A 21348-nucleotide genomic window follows, 5' to 3' on the forward strand; every position below is an offset into this window, starting at 1 on the left:
GAGGAACAATAGACTCAATAGAATTGGAAATAGAGAGGAACAAGTATCCAAAGGAATGGATTTTCCCCAAGGGAATAACTGGAACAATTGCCTGCACATTCGCTCATTCAAATGTAAATGATTCCTGTTAAGAATCCTTTGATCAGCTTTTGATATAAAAAAGATGATGGATTTGCACAAAAAGTTAAATTGAAGCAAATCGCAGAGAATTAACGTCAACTATAAAGTTCCCAATAAAAGAGGAAACAAGAGGAACACTAGACTCAATAGATTGGAAATAGACAGGAACAAGTATTCAAAGGAATGGATTTTCCCAAAGGAAATAACTGGAATTATTGCATGCATATTCACTCATTCAAATGTATATGATTCCTGTTAAGAATCCTTTGATCAGCTTTAGATATAAAGAAGATGATGGATTTTGCCCAAAAAGTTCCATTGAAGCAAATAGGAGAGAATTAACATCAACTATAAAGTTCCCAATTGAAGAGGCAAGAAGAGGAACAATAGACTCAATAGAATTGGAAATAGACAGGAACAAGTATCCAAAGGAATGGATTTTCCTAAAGGGAATAACTGGAAGAATTGCCTGCACATTCGCTCATTCAAATGTATATGATTCCTGTTAAGAATCCTTTGATCAGCTTTAGATATAAAGAAGATGATGGATTTTGCCCAAAAAGTTTCATTGAAGCAAATAGGAGAGAATTAACATCAACTATAAAGTTCCAAATTGAAGAGGCAAGAAGAGGAACAATAGACTCAATGGAATTGGAAATAGACAGGAACAAATATTCAAAGGAATGTATTTTCCCAAAGGAAATAACTGGAATTATTGACTGAACATTCACGCATTCCAATGTAAATGATTCCTGTCAAGAATCCTTTGCTCAATTTTAGATATTAAGAAGATGACGGATTTTGCCCAAAAAGTTAAATTGAAGAAAATAGGAGAGAATTAACATCAACTATAAAGTTCCCAATTGAAGAGGAAACAAGAGGAACAATAGACTCAATAGAATTGAAAATAGAGAGGAAAAAGTAACCAAAGGAATGTATTTTCCCAAAGGGAATAACTGGAACTATGTCCTGCACATTCGCTCTTTCAACTGTATATGATTCCTGTTAAGAATCTTTTGATCAGCTTTAGATATAAAGAAGATGAGGGATTTTGTCCAAAAAGTTCCATTGAAGCAAATAGGAGAGAATTAACATCAAGTATAAAGTTCACAATTTTAGAGGAAAGAAGAGGAACAATAGACTCAATAGAATTGGAAATAGACAGGAACAAGTATTCAAAGGAATGGATTTTCAAAAAGGAAATAACTGGAACTATTGCATGCACATTCACTCATTCAACTGTATAGGATTCCTGTTAAGAATCCTTTGATCAGCTTTAGCTATAAAGAAGATGATGGATTTTGCCCACAAATATCCATTGAAGCAAATAGGAGAGAATTAACATCAACTATAAAGTTCCCAATTGAAGAGGCAAGAAGAGGAACAATAGACTCAATAGAATTGGAAATAGAGAGGAACAAGTATCCAAAGGAATGGATTTTCCCCAAGGGAATAACTGGAACAATTGCCTGCACATTCGCTCATTCAAATGTAAATGATTCCTGTTAAGAATCCTTTGATCAGCTTTTGATATAAAAAAGATGATGGATTTGCACAAAAAGTTAAATTGAAGCAAATCGCAGAGAATTAACATCAACTATAAAGTTCCCAATAAAAGAGGAAACAAGAGGAACACTAGACTCAATAGATTGGAAATAGACAGGAACAAGTATTCAAAGGAATGGATTTTCCCAAAGGAAATAACTGGAATTATTGCATGCATATTCACTCATTCAAATGTATATGATTCCTGTTAAGAATCCTTTGATCAGCTTTAGATATAAAGAAGATGATGGATTTTGCCCAAAAGTTATATTGAATCAAATAGGAGAGAAATAACTTCAACTGTAAAGTTCCCAATTGAAGAGGCAAGAAGAGGAACAATAGACTCAATAGAATTGGAAATAGACAGGAACAAGTATTCAAAGGAATGGATTTTCCCAAAGGAAATAACTGGAACTATTGCATGCACATTCACTCATTCAACTGTATAGGATTCCTGTCAAGAATCCTTTGCTCAGCTTTAGATATAAAGAAGATGATGGATTTTGCCCAAAAAGTTCCATTGAAGCAAATAGGAGAGAATTAACATCAACTATAAAGTTCCCAATTGAAGAGGCAAGAAGAGGAACAATAGACTCAATAGAATTGGAAATAGACAGGAACAAGTATCCAAAGGAATGGATTTTCCCAAAGGGAATAACTGGAACAATTGCCTGCACATTCGCTCATTCAACTGTATATGATTCCTGTTAAGAATCCTTTGATCAGCTTTAGATATAAAGAAGATGATGGATTTTGCCCAAAAAGTTCCATTGAAGCAAATAGGAGAGAATTAACATCAACTATAAAGTTCCCAATTGAAGAGGCAAGAAGAGGAACAATAGACTCAATAGAATTGGAAATAGACAGGAACAAGTATCCAAAGGAATGGATTTTCCCAAAGGGAATAACTGGAACAATTGCCTGCACATTCGCTCATTCAAATGTATATGATTCCTGTTAAGAATCTTTTGATCAGCTTTAGATATAAAGAAGATGATGGATTTTGCCCAAAAAGATTCATTGAAGCAAATAGGAGAGAATTAACATCAACTATAAAGTTCCAAATTGAAGAGGCAAGAAGAGGAACAATAGACTCAATAGAATTGGAAATAGACAGGAACAAATATTCAAAGGAATGGATTTTCCCAAAGGAAATAACTGGAATTATTGCATGCATATTCACTCATTCAAATGTATATGATTCCTGTTAAGAATCCTTTGATCAGCTTTAGATATAAAGAAGATGATGGATTTTGCCCAAAAAGTTAAATTGAAGAAAATAGGACAGAATTAACATCAACTATAAAGTTCCCAATTGAAGAGGAAACAAGAGGAACAATAGACTCAATAGAATTGAAAATAGAGAGGAAAAAGTAACCAAAGGAATGTATTTTCCCAAAGGGAATAACTGGAACTATATCCTGCACATTCGCTCTTTCAACTGTATATGATTCCTGTTAAGAATCTTTTGATCAGCTTTAGATATAAAGAAGATGAGGGATTTTGTCCAAAAAGTTCCATTGAAGCAAATAGGAGAGAATTAACATAAAGTATAAAGTTCACAATTTTAGAGGAAAGAAGAGGAACAATAGACTCAATAGAATTGGAAATAGACAGGAACAAGTATTCAAAGGAATGGATTTTCAAAAAGGAAATAACTGGAACTATTGCATGCACATTCACTCATTCAACTGTATAGGATTCCTGTTAAGAATCCTTTGATCAGCTTTAGCTATAAAGAAGATGATGGATTTTGCCCACAAATATCCATTGAAGCAAATAGGAGAGAATTAACATCAACTATAAAGTTCCCAATTGAAGAGGCAAGAAGAGGAACAATAGACTCAATAGAATTGGAAATAGAGAGGAACAAGTATCCAAAGGAATGGATTTTCCCCAAGGGAATAACTGGAACAATTGCCTGCACATTCGCTCATTCAAATGTAAATGATTCCTGTTAAGAATCCTTTGATCAGCTTTTGATATAAAAAAGATGATGGATTTGCACAAAAAGTTAAATTGAAGCAAATCGCAGAGAATTAACATCAACTATAAAGTTCCCAATAAAAGAGGAAACAAGAGGAACACTAGACTCAATAGATTGGAAATAGACAGGAACAAGTATTCAAAGGAATGGATTTTCCCAAAGGAAATAACTGGAATTATTGCATGCATATTCACTCATTCAAATGTATATGATTCCTGTTAAGAATCCTTTGATCAGCTTTAGATATAAAGAAGATGATGGATTTTGCCCAAAAAGTTCCATTGAAGCAAATAGGAGAGAATTAACATCAACTATAAAGTTCCCAATTGAAGAGGCAAGAAGAGGAACAATAGACTCAATAGAATTGGAAATAGACAGGAACAAGTATCCAAAGGAATGGATTTTCCCAAAGGGAATAACTGGAACAATTGCCTGCACATTCGCTCATTCAAATGTATATGATTCCTGTTAAGAATCCTTTGATCAGCTTTAGATATAAAGAAGATGATGGATTTTGCCCAAAAAGTTTCATTGAAGCAAATAGGAGAGAATTAACATCAACTATAAAGTTCCAAATTGAAGAGGCAAGAAGAGGAACAATAGACTCAATGGAATTGGAAATAGACAGGAACAAATATTCAAAGGAATGTATTTTCCCAAAGGAAATAACTGGAATTATTGACTGAACATTCACGCATTCCAATGTAAATGATTCCTGTCAAGAATCCTTTGCTCAATTTTAGATATTAAGAAGATGACGGATTTTGCCCAAAAAGTTAAATTGAAGAAAATAGGAGAGAATTAACATCAACTATAAAGTTCCCAATTGAAGAGGAAACAAGAGGAACAATAGACTCAATAGAATTGAAAATAGAGAGGAAAAAGTAACCAAAGGAATGTATTTTCCCAAAGGGAATAACTGGAACTATGTCCTGCACATTCGCTCTTTCAACTGTATATGATTCCTGTTAAGAATCTTTTGATCAGCTTTAGATATAAAGAAGATGAGGGATTTTGTCCAAAAAGTTCCATTGAAGCAAATAGGAGAGAATTAACATCAAGTATAAAGTTCACAATTTTAGAGGAAAGAAGAGGAACAATAGACTCAATAGAATTGGAAATAGACAGGAACAAGTATTCAAAGGAATGGATTTTCAAAAAGGAAATAACTGGAACTATTGCATGCACATTCACTCATTCAACTGTATAGGATTCCTGTTAAGAATCCTTTGATCAGCTTTAGCTATAAAGAAGATGATGGATTTTGCCCACAAATATCCATTGAAGCAAATAGGAGAGAATTAACATCAACTATAAAGTTCCCAATTGAAGAGGCAAGAAGAGGAACAATAGACTCAATAGAATTGGAAATAGAGAGGAACAAGTATCCAAAGGAATGGATTTTCCCCAAGGGAATAACTGGAACAATTGCCTGCACATTCGCTCATTCAAATGTAAATGATTCCTGTTAAGAATCCTTTGATCAGCTTTTGATATAAAAAAGATGATGGATTTGCACAAAAAGTTAAATTGAAGCAAATCGCAGAGAATTAACATCAACTATAAAGTTCCCAATAAAAGAGGAAACAAGAGGAACACTAGACTCAATAGATTGGAAATAGACAGGAACAAGTATTCAAAGGAATGGATTTTCCCAAAGGAAATAACTGGAATTATTGCATGCATATTCACTCATTCAAATGTATATGATTCCTGTTAAGAATCCTTTGATCAGCTTTAGATATAAAGAAGATGATGGATTTTGCCCAAAAGTTATATTGAAGCAAATAGGAGAGAAATAACTTCAACTATAAAGTTCCCAATTGAAGAGGCAAGAAGAGGAACAATAGACTCAATAGAATTGGAAATAGACAGGAACAAGTATCCAAAGGAATGGATTTTCCCAAAGGAAATAACTGGAACTATTGCATGCACATTCACTCATTCAACTGTATAGGATTCCTGTTAAGAATCCTTTGATCAGCTTTAGATATAAAGAAGATGATGGATTTTGCCCAAAAAGTTTCATTGAAGCAAATAGGAGAGAATTAACATCAACTATAAAGTTCCAAATTGAAGAGGCAAGAAGAGGAACAATAGACTCAATGGAATTGGAAATAGACAGGAACAAATATTCAAAGGAATGTATTTTCCCAAAGGAAATAACTGGAATTATTGACTGAACATTCACGCATTCCACTGTAAATGATTCCTGTCAAGAATCCTTTGCTCAATTTTAGATATTAAGAAGATGACGGATTTTGCCCAAAAAGTTAAATTGAAGAAAATAGGAGAGAATTAACATCAACTATAAAGTTCCCAATTGAAGAGGAAACAAGAGGAACAATAGACTCAATAGAATTGAAAATAGAGAGGAAAAAGTAACCAAAGGAATGTATTTTCCCAAAGGGAATAACTGGAACTATGTCCTGCACATTCGCTCTTTCAACTGTATATAATTCCTGTTAAGAATCTTTTGATCAGCTTTAGATATAAAGAAGATGAGGGATTTTGTCCAAAAAGTTCCATTGAAGCAAATAGGAGAGAATTAACATAAAGTATAAAGTTCACAATTTTAGAGGAAAGAAGAGGAACAATAGACTCAATAGAATTGGAAATAGACAGGAACAAGTATTCAAAGGAATGGATTTTCAAAAAGGAAATAACTGGAACTATTGCATGCACATTCACTCATTCAACTGTATAGGATTCCTGTTAAGAATCCTTTGATCAGCTTTAGCTATAAAGAAGATGATGGATTTTGCCCACAAATATCCATTGAAGCAAATAGGAGAGAATTAACATCAACTATAAAGTTCCCAATTGAAGAGGCAAGAAGAGGAACAATAGACTCAATAGAATTGGAAATAGAGAGGAACAAGTATCCAAAGGAATGGATTTTCCCCAAGGGAATAACTGGAACAATTGCCTGCACATTCGCTCATTCAAATGTAAATGATTCCTGTTAAGAATCCTTTGATCAGCTTTTGATATAAAAAAGATGATGGATTTGCACAAAAAGTTAAATTGAAGCAAATCGCAGAGAATTAACATCAACTATAAAGTTCCCAATAAAAGAGGAAACAAGAGGAACACTAGACTCAATAGATTGGAAATAGACAGGAACAAGTATTCAAAGGAATGGATTTTCCCAAAGGAAATAACTGGAATTATTGCATGCATATTCACTCATTCAAATGTATATGATTCCTGTTAAGAATCCTTTGATCAGCTTTAGATATAAAGAAGATGATGGATTTTGCCCAAAAAGTTCCATTGAAGCAAATAGGAGAGAATTAACATCAACTATAAAGTTCCCAATTGAAGAGGCAAGAAGAGGAACAATAGACTCAATAGAATTGGAAATAGACAGGAACAAGTATCCAAAGGAATGGATTTTCCCAAAGGGAATAACTGGAACAATTGCCTGCACATTCGCTCATTCAAATGTATATGATTCCTGTTAAGAATCCTTTGATCAGCTTTAGATATAAAGAAGATGATGGATTTTGCCCAAAAAGTTTCATTGAAGCAAATAGGAGAGAATTAACATCAACTATAAAGTTCCCAATTGAAGAGGAAACAAGAGGAACAATAGACTCAATAGAATTGAAAATAGAGAGGAAAAAGTAACCAAAGGAATGTATTTTCCCAAAGGGAATAACTGGAACTATGTCCTGCACATTCGCTCTTTCAACTGTATATGATTCCTGTTAAGAATCTTTTGATCAGCTTTAGATATAAAGAAGATGAGGGATTTTGTCCAAAAAGTTCCATTGAAGCAAATAGGAGAGAATTAACATCAAGTATAAAGTTCACAATTTTAGAGGAAAGAAGAGGAACAATAGACTCAATAGAATTGGAAATAGACAGGAACAAGTATTCAAAGGAATGGATTTTCAAAAAGGAAATAACTGGAACTATTGCATGCACATTCACTCATTCAACTGTATAGGATTCCTGTTAAGAATCCTTTGATCAGCTTTAGCTATAAAGAAGATGATGGATTTTGCCCACAAATATCCATTGAAGCAAATAGGAGAGAATTAACATCAACTATAAAGTTCCCAATTGAAGAGGCAAGAAGAGGAACAATAGACTCAATAGAATTGGAAATAGAGAGGAACAAGTATCCAAAGGAATGGATTTTCCCCAAGGGAATAACTGGAACAATTGCCTGCACATTCGCTCATTCAAATGTAAATGATTCCTGTTAAGAATCCTTTGATCAGCTTTTGATATAAAAAAGATGATGGATTTGCACAAAAAGTTAAATTGAAGCAAATCGCAGAGAATTAACATCAACTATAAAGTTCCCAATAAAAGAGGAAACAAGAGGAACACTAGACTCAATAGATTGGAAATAGACAGGAACAAGTATTCAAAGGAATGGATTTTCCCAAAGGAAATAACTGGAATTATTGCATGCATATTCACTCATTCAAATGTATATGATTCCTGTTAAGAATCCTTTGATCAGCTTTAGATATAAAGAAGATGATGGATTTTGCCCAAAAGTTATATTGAAGCAAATAGGAGAGAAATAACTTCAACTATAAAGTTCCCAATTGAAGAGGCAAGAAGAGGAACAATAGACTCAATAGAATTGGAAATAGACAGGAACAAGTATCCAAAGGAATGGATTTTCCCAAAGGAAATAACTGGAACTATTGCATGCACATTCACTCATTCAACTGTATAGGATTCCTGTTAAGAATCTTTTGATCAGCTTTAGATATAAAGAAGATGAGGGATTTTGTCCAAAAAGTTCCATTGAAGCAAATAGGAGAGAATTAACATAAAGTATAAAGTTCACAATTTTAGAGGAAAGAAGAGGAACAATAGACTCAATAGAATTGGAAATAGACAGGAACAAGTATCCAAAGGAATGGATTTTCCCAAAGGGAATAACTGGAACAATTGCCTGCACATTCGCTCATTCAAATGTATATGATTCCTGTTAAGAATCCTTTGATCAGCTTTAGATATAAAGAAGATGATGGATTTTGCCCAAGAAGTTTCATTGAAGCAAATAGGAGAGAATTAACATCAACTATAAAGTTCCCAATTGAAGAGGAAACAAGAGGAACAATAGACTCAATAGAATTGAAAATAGAGAGGAACAAATATTCAAAGGAATGTATTTTCCCAAAGGAAATAACTGGAATTATTGACTGAACATTCACGCATTCCACTGTAAATGATTCCTGTCAAGAATCCTTTGCTCAATTTTAGATATTAAGAAGATGACGGATTTTGCCCAAAAAGTTAAATTGAAGAAAATAGGAGAGAATTAACATCAACTATAAAGTTCCCAATTGAAGAGGAAACAAGAGGAACAATAGACTCAATAGAATTGAAAATAGAGAGGAAAAAGTAACCAAAGGAATGTATTTTCCCAAAGGGAATAACTGGAACTATGTCCTGCACATTCGCTCTTTCAACTGTATATGATTCCTGTTAAGAATCTTTTGATCAGCTTTAGATATAAAGAAGATGAGGGATTTTGTCCAAAAAGTTCCATTGAAGCAAATAGGAGAGAATTAACATAAAGTATAAAGTTCACAATTTTAGAGGAAAGAAGAGGAACAATAGACTCAATAGAATTGGAAATAGACAGGAACAAGTATTCAAAGGAATGGATTTTCAAAAAGGAAATAACTGGAACTATTGCATGCACATTCACTCATTCAACTGTATAGGATTCCTGTTAAGAATCCTTTGATCAGCTTTAGCTATAAAGAAGATGATGGATTTTGCCCACAAATATCCATTGAAGCAAATAGGAGAGAATTAACATCAACTATAAAGTTCCCAATTGAAGAGGCAAGAAGAGGAACAATAGACTCAATAGAATTGGAAATAGAGAGGAACAAGTATCCAAAGGAATGGATTTTCCCCAAGGGAATAACTGGAACAATTGCCTGCACATTCGCTCATTCAAATGTAAATGATTCCTGTTAAGAATCCTTTGATCAGCTTTTGATATAAAAAAGATGATGGATTTGCACAAAAAGTTAAATTGAAGCAAATCGCAGAGAATTAACATCAACTATAAAGTTCCCAATAAAAGAGGAAACAAGAGGAACACTAGACTCAATAGATTGGAAATAGACAGGAACAAGTATTCAAAGGAATGGATTTTCCCAAAGGAAATAACTGGAATTATTGCATGCATATTCACTCATTCAAATGTATATGATTCCTGTTAAGAATCCTTTGATCAGCTTTAGATATAAAGAAGATGATGGATTTTGCCCAAAAAGTTCCATTGAAGCAAATAGGAGAGAATTAACATCAACTATAAAGTTCCCAATTGAAGAGGCAAGAAGAGGAACAATAGACTCAATAGAATTGGAAATAGACAGGAACAAGTATCCAAAGGAATGGATTTTCCCAAAGGGAATAACTGGAACAATTGCCTGCACATTCGCTCATTCAAATGTATATGATTCCTGTTAAGAATCCTTTGATCAGCTTTAGATATAAAGAAGATGATGGATTTTGCCCAAAAAGTTTCATTGAAGCAAATAGGAGAGAATTAACATCAACTATAAAGTTCCCAATTGAAGAGGAAACAAGAGGAACAATAGACTCAATAGAATTGAAAATAGAGAGGAAAAAGTAACCAAAGGAATGTATTTTCCCAAAGGGAATAACTGGAACTATGTCCTGCACATTCGCTCTTTCAACTGTATATGATTCCTGTTAAGAATCTTTTGATCAGCTTTAGATATAAAGAAGATGAGGGATTTTGTCCAAAAAGTTCCATTGAAGCAAATAGGAGAGAATTAACATCAAGTATAAAGTTCACAATTTTAGAGGAAAGAAGAGGAACAATAGACTCAATAGAATTGGAAATAGACAGGAACAAGTATTCAAAGGAATGGATTTTCAAAAAGGAAATAACTGGAACTATTGCATGCACATTCACTCATTCAACTGTATAGGATTCCTGTTAAGAATCCTTTGATCAGCTTTAGCTATAAAGAAGATGATGGATTTTGCCCACAAATATCCATTGAAGCAAATAGGAGAGAATTAACATCAACTATAAAGTTCCCAATTGAAGAGGCAAGAAGAGGAACAATAGACTCAATAGAATTGGAAATAGAGAGGAACAAGGATCCAAAGGAATGGATTTTCCCCAAGGGAATAACTGGAACAATTGCCTGCACATTCGCTCATTCAAATGTAAATGATTCCTGTTAAGAATCCTTTGATCAGCTTTTGATATAAAAAAGATGATGGATTTGCACAAAAAGTTAAATTGAAGCAAATCGCAGAGAATTAACATCAACTATAAAGTTCCCAATAAAAGAGGAAACAAGAGGAACACTAGACTCAATAGATTGGAAATAGACAGGAACAAGTATTCAAAGGAATGGATTTTCCCAAAGGAAATAACTGGAATTATTGCATGCATATTCACTCATTCAAATGTATATGATTCCTGTTAAGAATCCTTTGATCAGCTTTAGATATAAAGAAGATGATGGATTTTGCCCAAAAGTTATATTGAATCAAATAGGAGAGAAATAACTTCAACTGTAAAGTTCCCAATTGAAGAGGCAAGAAGAGGAACAATAGACTCAATAGAATTGGAAATAGACAGGAACAAGTATTCAAAGGAATGGATTTTCCCAAAGGAAATAACTGGAACTATTGCATGCACATTCACTCATTCAACTGTATAGGATTCCTGTCAAGAATCCTTTGCTCAGCTTTAGCTATAAAGAAGATGATGGATTTTGCCCAAAAAGTTAAATTGAAGCAAATAGGAGAGAATTAACATTAACTATGAAGTTCCTATTGAAGAGGAAACAAAAGGGAACACTAGACTCAATAGAATTGGAAATGGAGAGGAACAAGTATTCAAAGGAATGGATTTTTCCAAAGGGAATACCTGGAACTATTGAATGCAAATACACGCATTCCACTGTAAAGGATTCCTGTCAAGAATCCTTTGCTCAGCTTTAGATATAAAGAAGATGATGGATTTTGCCCAAAAAGTTAAATTGAAGCAAACAGGAGAGAATTAACATCAACTATAAAGTTCCCAATTGAAGAGGCAAGAAGAGGAACAATACACTCAATAGAATTGAAAATAGAGAGGATCAAGTATCCAAAGGAATGGATTTTCCCCAAGGGAATAACTGGAACTATTGCCTGCACATTCGCTCATTCAACTGTATATGATTCCTGTTAAGAATCCTTTGATCAGCTTTAGATATAAAGAAGATGATGGATTTTGCCCAAAAAGTTCCATTGAAGCAAATAGGAGAGAATTAACATCAACTATAAAGTTCCCAATTGAAGAGGCAAGAAGAGGAACAATAGACTCAATAGAATTGGAAATAGACAGGAACAAGTATCCAAAGGAATGGATTTTCCCAAAGGGAATAACTGGAACAATTGCCTGCACATTCGCTCATTCAACTGTATATGATTCCTGTTAAGAATCCTTTGATCAGCTTTAGATATAAAGAAGATGATGGATTTTGCCCAAAAAGTTCCATTGAAGCAAATAGGAGAGAATTAACATCAACTATAAAGTTCCCAATTGAAGAGGCAAGAAGAGGAACAATAGACTCAATAGAATTGGAAATAGACAGGAACAAGTATCCAAAGGAATGGATTTTCCCAAAGGGAATAACTGGAACAATTGCCTGCACATTCGCTCATTCAAATGTATATGATTCCTGTTAAGAATCTTTTGATCAGCTTTAGATATAAAGAAGATGATGGATTTTGCCCAAAAAGATTCATTGAAGCAAATAGGAGAGAATTAACATCAACTATAAAGTTCCAAATTGAAGAGGCAAGAAGAGGAACAATAGACTCAATAGAATTGGAAATAGACAGGAACAAATATTCAAAGGAATGGATTTTCCCAAAGGAAATAACTGGAATTATTGCATGCATATTCACTCATTCAAATGTATATGATTCCTGTTAAGAATCCTTTGATCAGCTTTAGATATAAAGAAGATGATGGATTTTGCCCAAAAAGTTAAATTGAAGAAAATAGGACAGAATTAACATCAACTATAAAGTTCCCAATTGAAGAGGAAACAAGAGGAACAATAGACTCAATAGAATTGAAAATAGAGAGGAAAAAGTAACCAAAGGAATGTATTTTCCCAAAGGGAATAACTGGAACTATATCCTGCACATTCGCTCTTTCAACTGTATATGATTCCTGTTAAGAATCTTTTGATCAGCTTTAGATATAAAGAAGATGAGGGATTTTGTCCAAAAAGTTCCATTGAAGCAAATAGGAGAGAATTAACATAAAGTATAAAGTTCACAATTTTAGAGGAAAGAAGAGGAACAATAGACTCAATAGAATTGGAAATAGACAGGAACAAGTATTCAAAGGAATGGATTTTCAAAAAGGAAATAACTGGAACTATTGCATGCACATTCACTCATTCAACTGTATAGGATTCCTGTTAAGAATCCTTTGATCAGCTTTAGCTATAAAGAAGATGATGGATTTTGCCCACAAATATCCATTGAAGCAAATAGGAGAGAATTAACATCAACTATAAAGTTCCCAATTGAAGAGGCAAGAAGAGGAACAATAGACTCAATAGAATTGGAAATAGAGAGGAACAAGTATCCAAAGGAATGGATTTTCCCCAAGGGAATAACTGGAACAATTGCCTGCACATTCGCTCATTCAAATGTAAATGATTCCTGTTAAGAATCCTTTGATCAGCTTTTGATATAAAAAAGATGATGGATTTGCACAAAAAGTTAAATTGAAGCAAATCGCAGAGAATTAACATCAACTATAAAGTTCCCAATAAAAGAGGAAACAAGAGGAACACTAGACTCAATAGATTGGAAATAGACAGGAACAAGTATTCAAAGGAATGGATTTTCCCAAAGGAAATAACTGGAATTATTGCATGCATATTCACTCATTCAAATGTATATGATTCCTGTTAAGAATCCTTTGATCAGCTTTAGATATAAAGAAGATGATGGATTTTGCCCAAAAAGTTCCATTGAAGCAAATAGGAGAGAATTAACATCAACTATAAAGTTCCCAATTGAAGAGGCAAGAAGAGGAACAATAGACTCAATAGAATTGGAAATAGACAGGAACAAGTATCCAAAGGAATGGATTTTCCCAAAGGGAATAACTGGAACAATTGCCTGCACATTCGCTCATTCAAATGTATATGATTCCTGTTAAGAATCCTTTGATCAGCTTTAGATATAAAGAAGATGATGGATTTTGCCCAAAAAGTTTCATTGAAGCAAATAGGAGAGAATTAACATCAACTATAAAGTTCCAAATTGAAGAGGCAAGAAGAGGAACAATAGACTCAATGGAATTGGAAATAGACAGGAACAAATATTCAAAGGAATGTATTTTCCCAAAGGAAATAACTGGAATTATTGACTGAACATTCACGCATTCCAATGTAAATGATTCCTGTCAAGAATCCTTTGCTCAATTTTAGATATTAAGAAGATGACGGATTTTGCCCAAAAAGTTAAATTGAAGAAAATAGGAGAGAATTAACATCAACTATAAAGTTCCCAATTGAAGAGGAAACAAGAGGAACAATAGACTCAATAGAATTGAAAATAGAGAGGAAAAAGTAACCAAAGGAATGTATTTTCCCAAAGGGAATAACTGGAACTATGTCCTGCACATTCGCTCTTTCAACTGTATATGATTCCTGTTAAGAATCTTTTGATCAGCTTTAGATATAAAGAAGATGAGGGATTTTGTCCAAAAAGTTCCATTGAAGCAAATAGGAGAGAATTAACATCAAGTATAAAGTTCACAATTTTAGAGGAAAGAAGAGGAACAATAGACTCAATAGAATTGGAAATAGACAGGAACAAGTATTCAAAGGAATGGATTTTCAAAAAGGAAATAACTGGAACTATTGCATGCACATTCACTCATTCAACTGTATAGGATTCCTGTTAAGAATCCTTTGATCAGCTTTAGCTATAAAGAAGATGATGGATTTTGCCCACAAATATCCATTGAAGCAAATAGGAGAGAATTAACATCAACTATAAAGTTCCCAATTGAAGAGGCAAGAAGAGGAACAATAGACTCAATAGAATTGGAAATAGAGAGGAACAAGTATCCAAAGGAATGGATTTTCCCCAAGGGAATAACTGGAACAATTGCCTGCACATTCGCTCATTCAAATGTAAATGATTCCTGTTAAGAATCCTTTGATCAGCTTTTGATATAAAAAAGATGATGGATTTGCACAAAAAGTTAAATTGAAGCAAATCGCAGAGAATTAACATCAACTATAAAGTTCCCAATAAAAGAGGAAACAAGAGGAACACTAGACTCAATAGATTGGAAATAGACAGGAACAAGTATTCAAAGGAATGGATTTTCCCAAAGGAAATAACTGGAATTATTGCATGCATATTCACTCATTCAAATGTATATGATTCCTGTTAAGAATCCTTTGATCAGCTTTAGATATAAAGAAGATGATGGATTTTGCCCAAAAGTTATATTGAAGCAAATAGGAGAGAAATAACTTCAACTATAAAGTTCCCAATTGAAGAGGCAAGAAGAGGAACAATAGACTCAATAGAATTGGAAATAGACAGGAACAAGTATCCAAAGGAATGGATTTTCCCAAAGGAAATAACTGGAACTATTGCATGCACATTCACTCATTCAACTGTATAGGATTCCTGTTAAGAATCCTTTGATCAGCTTTAGATATAAAGAAGATGATGGATTTTGCCCAAAAAGTTTCATTGAAGCAAATAGGAGAGAATTAACATCAACTATAAAGTTCCAAATTGAAGAGGCAAGAAGAGGAACAATAGACTCAATGGAATTGGAAATAGACAGGAACAAATATTCAAAGGAATGTATTTTCCCAAAGGAAATAACTGGAATTATTGACTGAACATTCACGCATTCCACTGTAAATGATTCCTGTCAAGAATCCTTTGCTCAATTTTAGATATTAAGAAGATGACGGATTTTGCCCAAAAAGTTAAATTGAAGAAAATAGGAGAGAATTAACATCAACTATAAAGTTCCCAATTGAAGAGGAAACAAGAGGAACAATAGACTCAATAGAATTGAAAATAGAGAGGAAAAAGTAACCAAAGGAATGTATTTTCCCAAAGGGAATAACTGGAACTATGTCCTGCACATTCGCTCTTTCAACTGTATATGATTCCTGTTAAGAATCTTTTGATCAGCTTTAGATATAAAGAAGATGAGGGATTTTGTCCAAAAAGTTCCATTGAAGCAAATAGGAGAGAATTAACATAAAGTATAAAGTTCACAATTTTAGAGGAAAGAAGAGGAACAATAGACTCAATAGCATTGGAAATAGACAGGAACAAGTATTCAAAGGAATGGATTTTCAAAAAGGAAATAACTGGAACTATTGCATGCACATTCACTCATTCAACTGTATAGGATTCCTGTTAAGAATCCTTTGATCAGCTTTAGCTATAAAGAAGATGATGGATTTTGCCCACAAATATCCATTGAAGCAAATAGGAGAGAATTAACATCAACTATAAAGTTCCCAATTGAAGAGGCAAGAAGAGGAACAATAGACTCAATAGAATTGGAAATAGAGAGGAACAAGTATCCAAAGGAATGGATTTTCCCCAAGGGAATAACTGGAACAATTGCCTGCACATTCGCTCATTCAAATGTAAATGATTCCTGTTAAGAATCCTTTGATCAGCTTTTGATATAAAAAAGATGATGGATTTGCACAAAAAGTTAAATTGAAGCAAATCGCAGAGAATTAACATCAACTATAAAGTTCCCAATAAAAGAGGAAACAAGAGGAACACTAGACTCAATAGATTGGAAATAGACAGGAACAAGTATTCAAAGGAATGGATTTTCCCAAAGGAAATAACTGGAATTATTGCATGCATATTCACTCATTCAAATGTATATGATTCCTGTTAAGAATCCTTTGATCAGCTTTAGATATAAAGAAGATGATGGATTTTGCCCAAAAAGTTCCATTGAAGCAAATAGGAGAGAATTAACATCAACTATAAAGTTCCCAATTGAAGAGGCAAGAAGAGGAACAATAGACTCAATAGAATTGGAAATAGACAGGAACAAGTATCCAAAGGAATGGATTTTCCCAAAGGGAATAACTGGAACAATTGCCTGCACATTCGCTCATTCAAATGTATATGATTCCTGTTAAGAATCCTTTGATCAGCTTTAGATATAAAGAAGATGATGGATTTTGCCCAAAAAGTTTCATTGAAGCAAATAGGAGAGAATTAACATCAACTATAAAGTTCCCAATTGAAGAGGAAACAAGAGGAACAATAGACTCAATAGAATTGAAAATAGAGAGGAAAAAGTAACCAAAGGAATGTATTTTCCCAAAGGGAATAACTGGAACTATGTCCTGCACATTCGCTCTTTCAACTGTATATGATTCCTGTTAAGAATCTTTTGATCAGCTTTAGATATAAAGAAGATGAGGGATTTTGTCCAAAAAGTTCCATTGAAGCAAATAGGAGAGAATTAACATCAAGTATAAAGTTCACAATTTTAGAGGAAAGAAGAGGAACAATAGACTCAATAGAATTGGAAATAGACAGGAACAAGTATTCAAAGGAATGGATTTTCAAAAAGGAAATAACTGGAACTATTGCATGCACATTCACTCATTCAACTGTATAGGATTCCTGTTAAGAATCCTTTGATCAGCTTTAGCTATAAAGAAGATGATGGATTTTGCCCACAAATATCCATTGAAGCAAATAGGAGAGAATTAACATCAACTATAAAGTTCCCAATTGAAGAGGCAAGAAGAGGAACAATAGACTCAATAGAATTGGAAATAGAGAGGAACAAGTATCCAAAGGAATGGATTTTCCCCAAGGGAATAACTGGAACAATTGCCTGCACATTCGCTCATTCAAATGTAAATGATTCCTGTTAAGAATCCTTTGATCAGCTTTTGATATAAAAAAGATGATGGATTTGCACAAAAAGTTAAATTGAAGCAAATCGCAGAGAATTAACATCAACTATAAAGTTCCCAATAAAAGAGGAAACAAGAGGAACACTAGACTCAATAGATTGGAAATAGACAGGAACAAGTATTCAAAGGAATGGATTTTCCCAAAGGAAATAACTGGAATTATTGCATGCATATTCACTCATTCAAATGTATATGATTCCTGTTAAGAATCCTTTGATCAGCTTTAGATATAAAGAAGATGATGGATTTTGCCCAAAAGTTATATTGAAGCAAATAGGAGAGAAATAACTTCAACTATAAAGTTCCCAATTGAAGAGGCAAGAAGAGGAACAATAGACTCAATAGAATTGGAAATAGACAGGAACAAGTATCCAAAGGAATGGATTTTCCCAAAGGAAATAACTGGAACTATTGCATGCACATTCACTCATTCAACTGTATAGGATTCCTGTTAAGAATCCTTTGATCAGCTTTAGATATAAAGAAGATGATGGATTTTGCCCAAAAAGTTTCATTGAAGCAAATAGGAGAGAATTAACATCAACTATAAAGTTCCAAATTGAAGAGGCAAGAAGAGGAACAATAGACTCAATGGAATTGGAAATAGACAGGAACAAATATTCAAAGGAATGTATTTTCCCAAAGGAAATAACTGGAATTATTGACTGAACATTCACGCATTCCACTGTAAATGATTCCTGTCAAGAATCCTTTGCTCAATTTTAGATATTAAGAAGATGACGGATTTTGCCCAAAAAGTTAAATTGAAGAAAATAGGAGAGAATTAACATCAACTATAAAGTTCCCAATTGAAGAGGAAACAAGAGGAACAATAGACTCAATAGAATTGAAAATAGAGAGGAAAAAGTAACCAAAGGAATGTATTTTCCCAAAGGGAATAACTGGAACTATGTCCTGCACATTCGCTCTTTCAACTGTATATGATTCCTGTTAAGAATCTTTTGATCAGCTTTAGATATAAAGAAGATGAGGGATTTTGTCCAAAAAGTTCCATTGAAGCAAATAGGAGAGAATTAACATAAAGTATAAAGTTCACAATTTTAGAGGAAAGAAGAGGAACAATAGACTCAATAGCATTGGAAATAGACAGGAACAAGTATTCAAAGGAATGGATTTTCAAAAAGGAAATAACTGGAACTATTGCATGCACATTCACTCATTCAACTGTATAGGATTCCTGTTAAGAATCCTTTGATCAGCTTTAGCTATAAAGAAGATGATGGATTTTGCCCACAAATATCCATTGAAGCAAATAGGAGAGAATTAACATCAACTATAAAGTTCCCAATTGAAGAGGCAAGAAGAGGAACAATAGACTCAATAGAATTGGAAATAGAGAGGAACAAGTATCCAAAGGAATGGATTTTCCCCAAGGGAATAACTGGAACAATTGCCTGCACATTCGCTCATTCAAATGTAAATGATTCCTGTTAAGAATCCTTTGATCAGCTTTTGATATAAAAAAGATGATGGATTTGCACAAAAAGTTAAATTGAAGCAAATCGCAGAGAATTAACATCAACTATAAAGTTCCCAATAAAAGAGGAAACAAGAGGAACACTAGACTCAATAGATTGGAAATAGACAGGAACAAGTATTCAAAGGAATGGATTTTCCCAAAGGAAATAACTGGAATTATTGCATGCATATTCACTCATTCAAATGTATATGATTCCTGTTAAGAATCCTTTGATCAGCTTTAGATATAAAGAAGATGATGGATTTTGCCCAAAAAGTTCCATTGAAGCAAATAGGAGAGAATTAACATCAACTATAAAGTTCCCAATTGAAGAGGCAAGAAGAGGAACAATAGACTCAATAGAATTGGAAATAGACAGGAACAAGTATCCAAAGGAATGGATTTTCCCAAAGGGAATAACTGGAACAATTGCCTGCACATTCGCTCATTCAAATGTATATGATTCCTGTTAAGAATCCTTTGATCAGCTTTAGATATAAAGAAGATGATGGATTTTGCCCAAAAAGTTTCATTGAAGCAAATAGGAGAGAATTAACATCAACTATAAAGTTCCCAATTGAAGAGGAAACAAGAGGAACAATAGACTCAATAGAATTGAAAATAGAGAGGAAAAAGTAACCAAAGGAATGTATTTTCCCAAAGGGAATAACTGGAACTATGTCCTGCACATTCGCTCTTTCAACTGTATATGATTCCTGTTAAGAATCTTTTGATCAGCTTTAGATATAAAGAAGATGAGGGATTTTGTCCAAAAAGTTCCATTGAAGCAAATAGGAGAGAATTAACATCAAGTATAAAGTTCACAATTTTAGAGGAAAGAAGAGGAACAATAGACTCAATAGAATTGGAAATAGACAGGAACAAGTATTCAAAGGAATGGATTTTCAAAAAGGAAATAACTGGAACTATTGCATGCACATTCACTCATTCAACTGTATAGGATTCCTGTTAAGAATCCTTTGATCAGCTTTAGCTATAAAGAAGATGATGGATTTTGCCCACAAATATCCATTGAAGCAAATAGGAGAGAATTAACATCAACTATAAAGTTCCCAATTGAAGAGGCAAGAAGAGGAACAATAGACTCAATAGAATTGGAAATAGAGAGGAACAAGTATCCAAAGGAATGGATTTTCCCCAAGGGAATAACTGGAACAATTGCCTGCACATTCGCTCATTCAAATGTAAATGATTCCTGTTAAGAATCCTTTGATCAGCTTTTGATATAAAAAAGATGATGGATTTGCACAAAAAGTTAAATTGAAGCAAATCGCAGAGAATTAACATCAACTATAAAGTTCCCAATAAAAGAGGAAACAAGAGGAACACTAGACTCAATAGATTGGAAATAGACAGGAACAAGTATTCAAAGGAATGGATTTTCCCAAAGGAAATAACTGGAATTATTGCATGCATATTCACTCATTCAAATGTATATGATTCCTGTTAAGAATCCTTTGATCAGCTTTAGATATAAAGAAGATGATGGATTTTGCCCAAAAGTTATATTGAAGCAAATAGGAGAGAAATAACTTCAACTATAAAGTTCCCAATTGAAGAGGCAAGAAGAGGAACAATAGACTCAATAGAATTGGAAATAGACAGGAACAAGTATCCAAAGGAATGGATTTTCCCAAAGGAAATAACTGGAACTATTGCATGCACATTCACTCATTCAACTGTATAGGATTCCTGTTAAGAATCTTTTGATCAGCTTTAGATATAAAGAAGATGAGGGATTTTGTCCAAAAAGTTCCATTGAAGCAAATAGGAGAGAATTAACATAAAGTATAAAGTTCACAATTTTAGAGGAAAGAAGAGGAAAAATAGACTCAATAGAATTGGAAATAGACAGGAACAAGTATCCAAAGGAATGGATTTTCCCAAAGGGAATAACTGGAACAATTGCCTGCACATTCGCTCATTCAAATGTATATGATTCCTGTTAAGAATCCTTTGATCAGCTTTAGATATAAAGAAGATGATGGATTTTGCCCAAGAAGTTTCATTGAAGCAAATAGGAGAGAATTAACATCAACTATAAAGTTCCCAATTGAAGAGGAAACAAGAGGAACAATAGACTCAATAGAATTGAAAATAGAGAGGAACAAATATTCAAAGGAATGTATTTTCCCAAAGGAAATAACTGGAATTATTGACTGAACATTCACGCATTCCACTGTAAATGATTCCTGTCAAGA

The sequence above is a fragment of the Sminthopsis crassicaudata genome, chromosome 6 (genome assembly GCF_048593235.1).
Source record: "Sminthopsis crassicaudata isolate SCR6 chromosome 6, ASM4859323v1, whole genome shotgun sequence".
Lineage (NCBI taxonomy): Eukaryota > Metazoa > Chordata > Mammalia > Dasyuromorphia > Dasyuridae > Sminthopsis > Sminthopsis crassicaudata.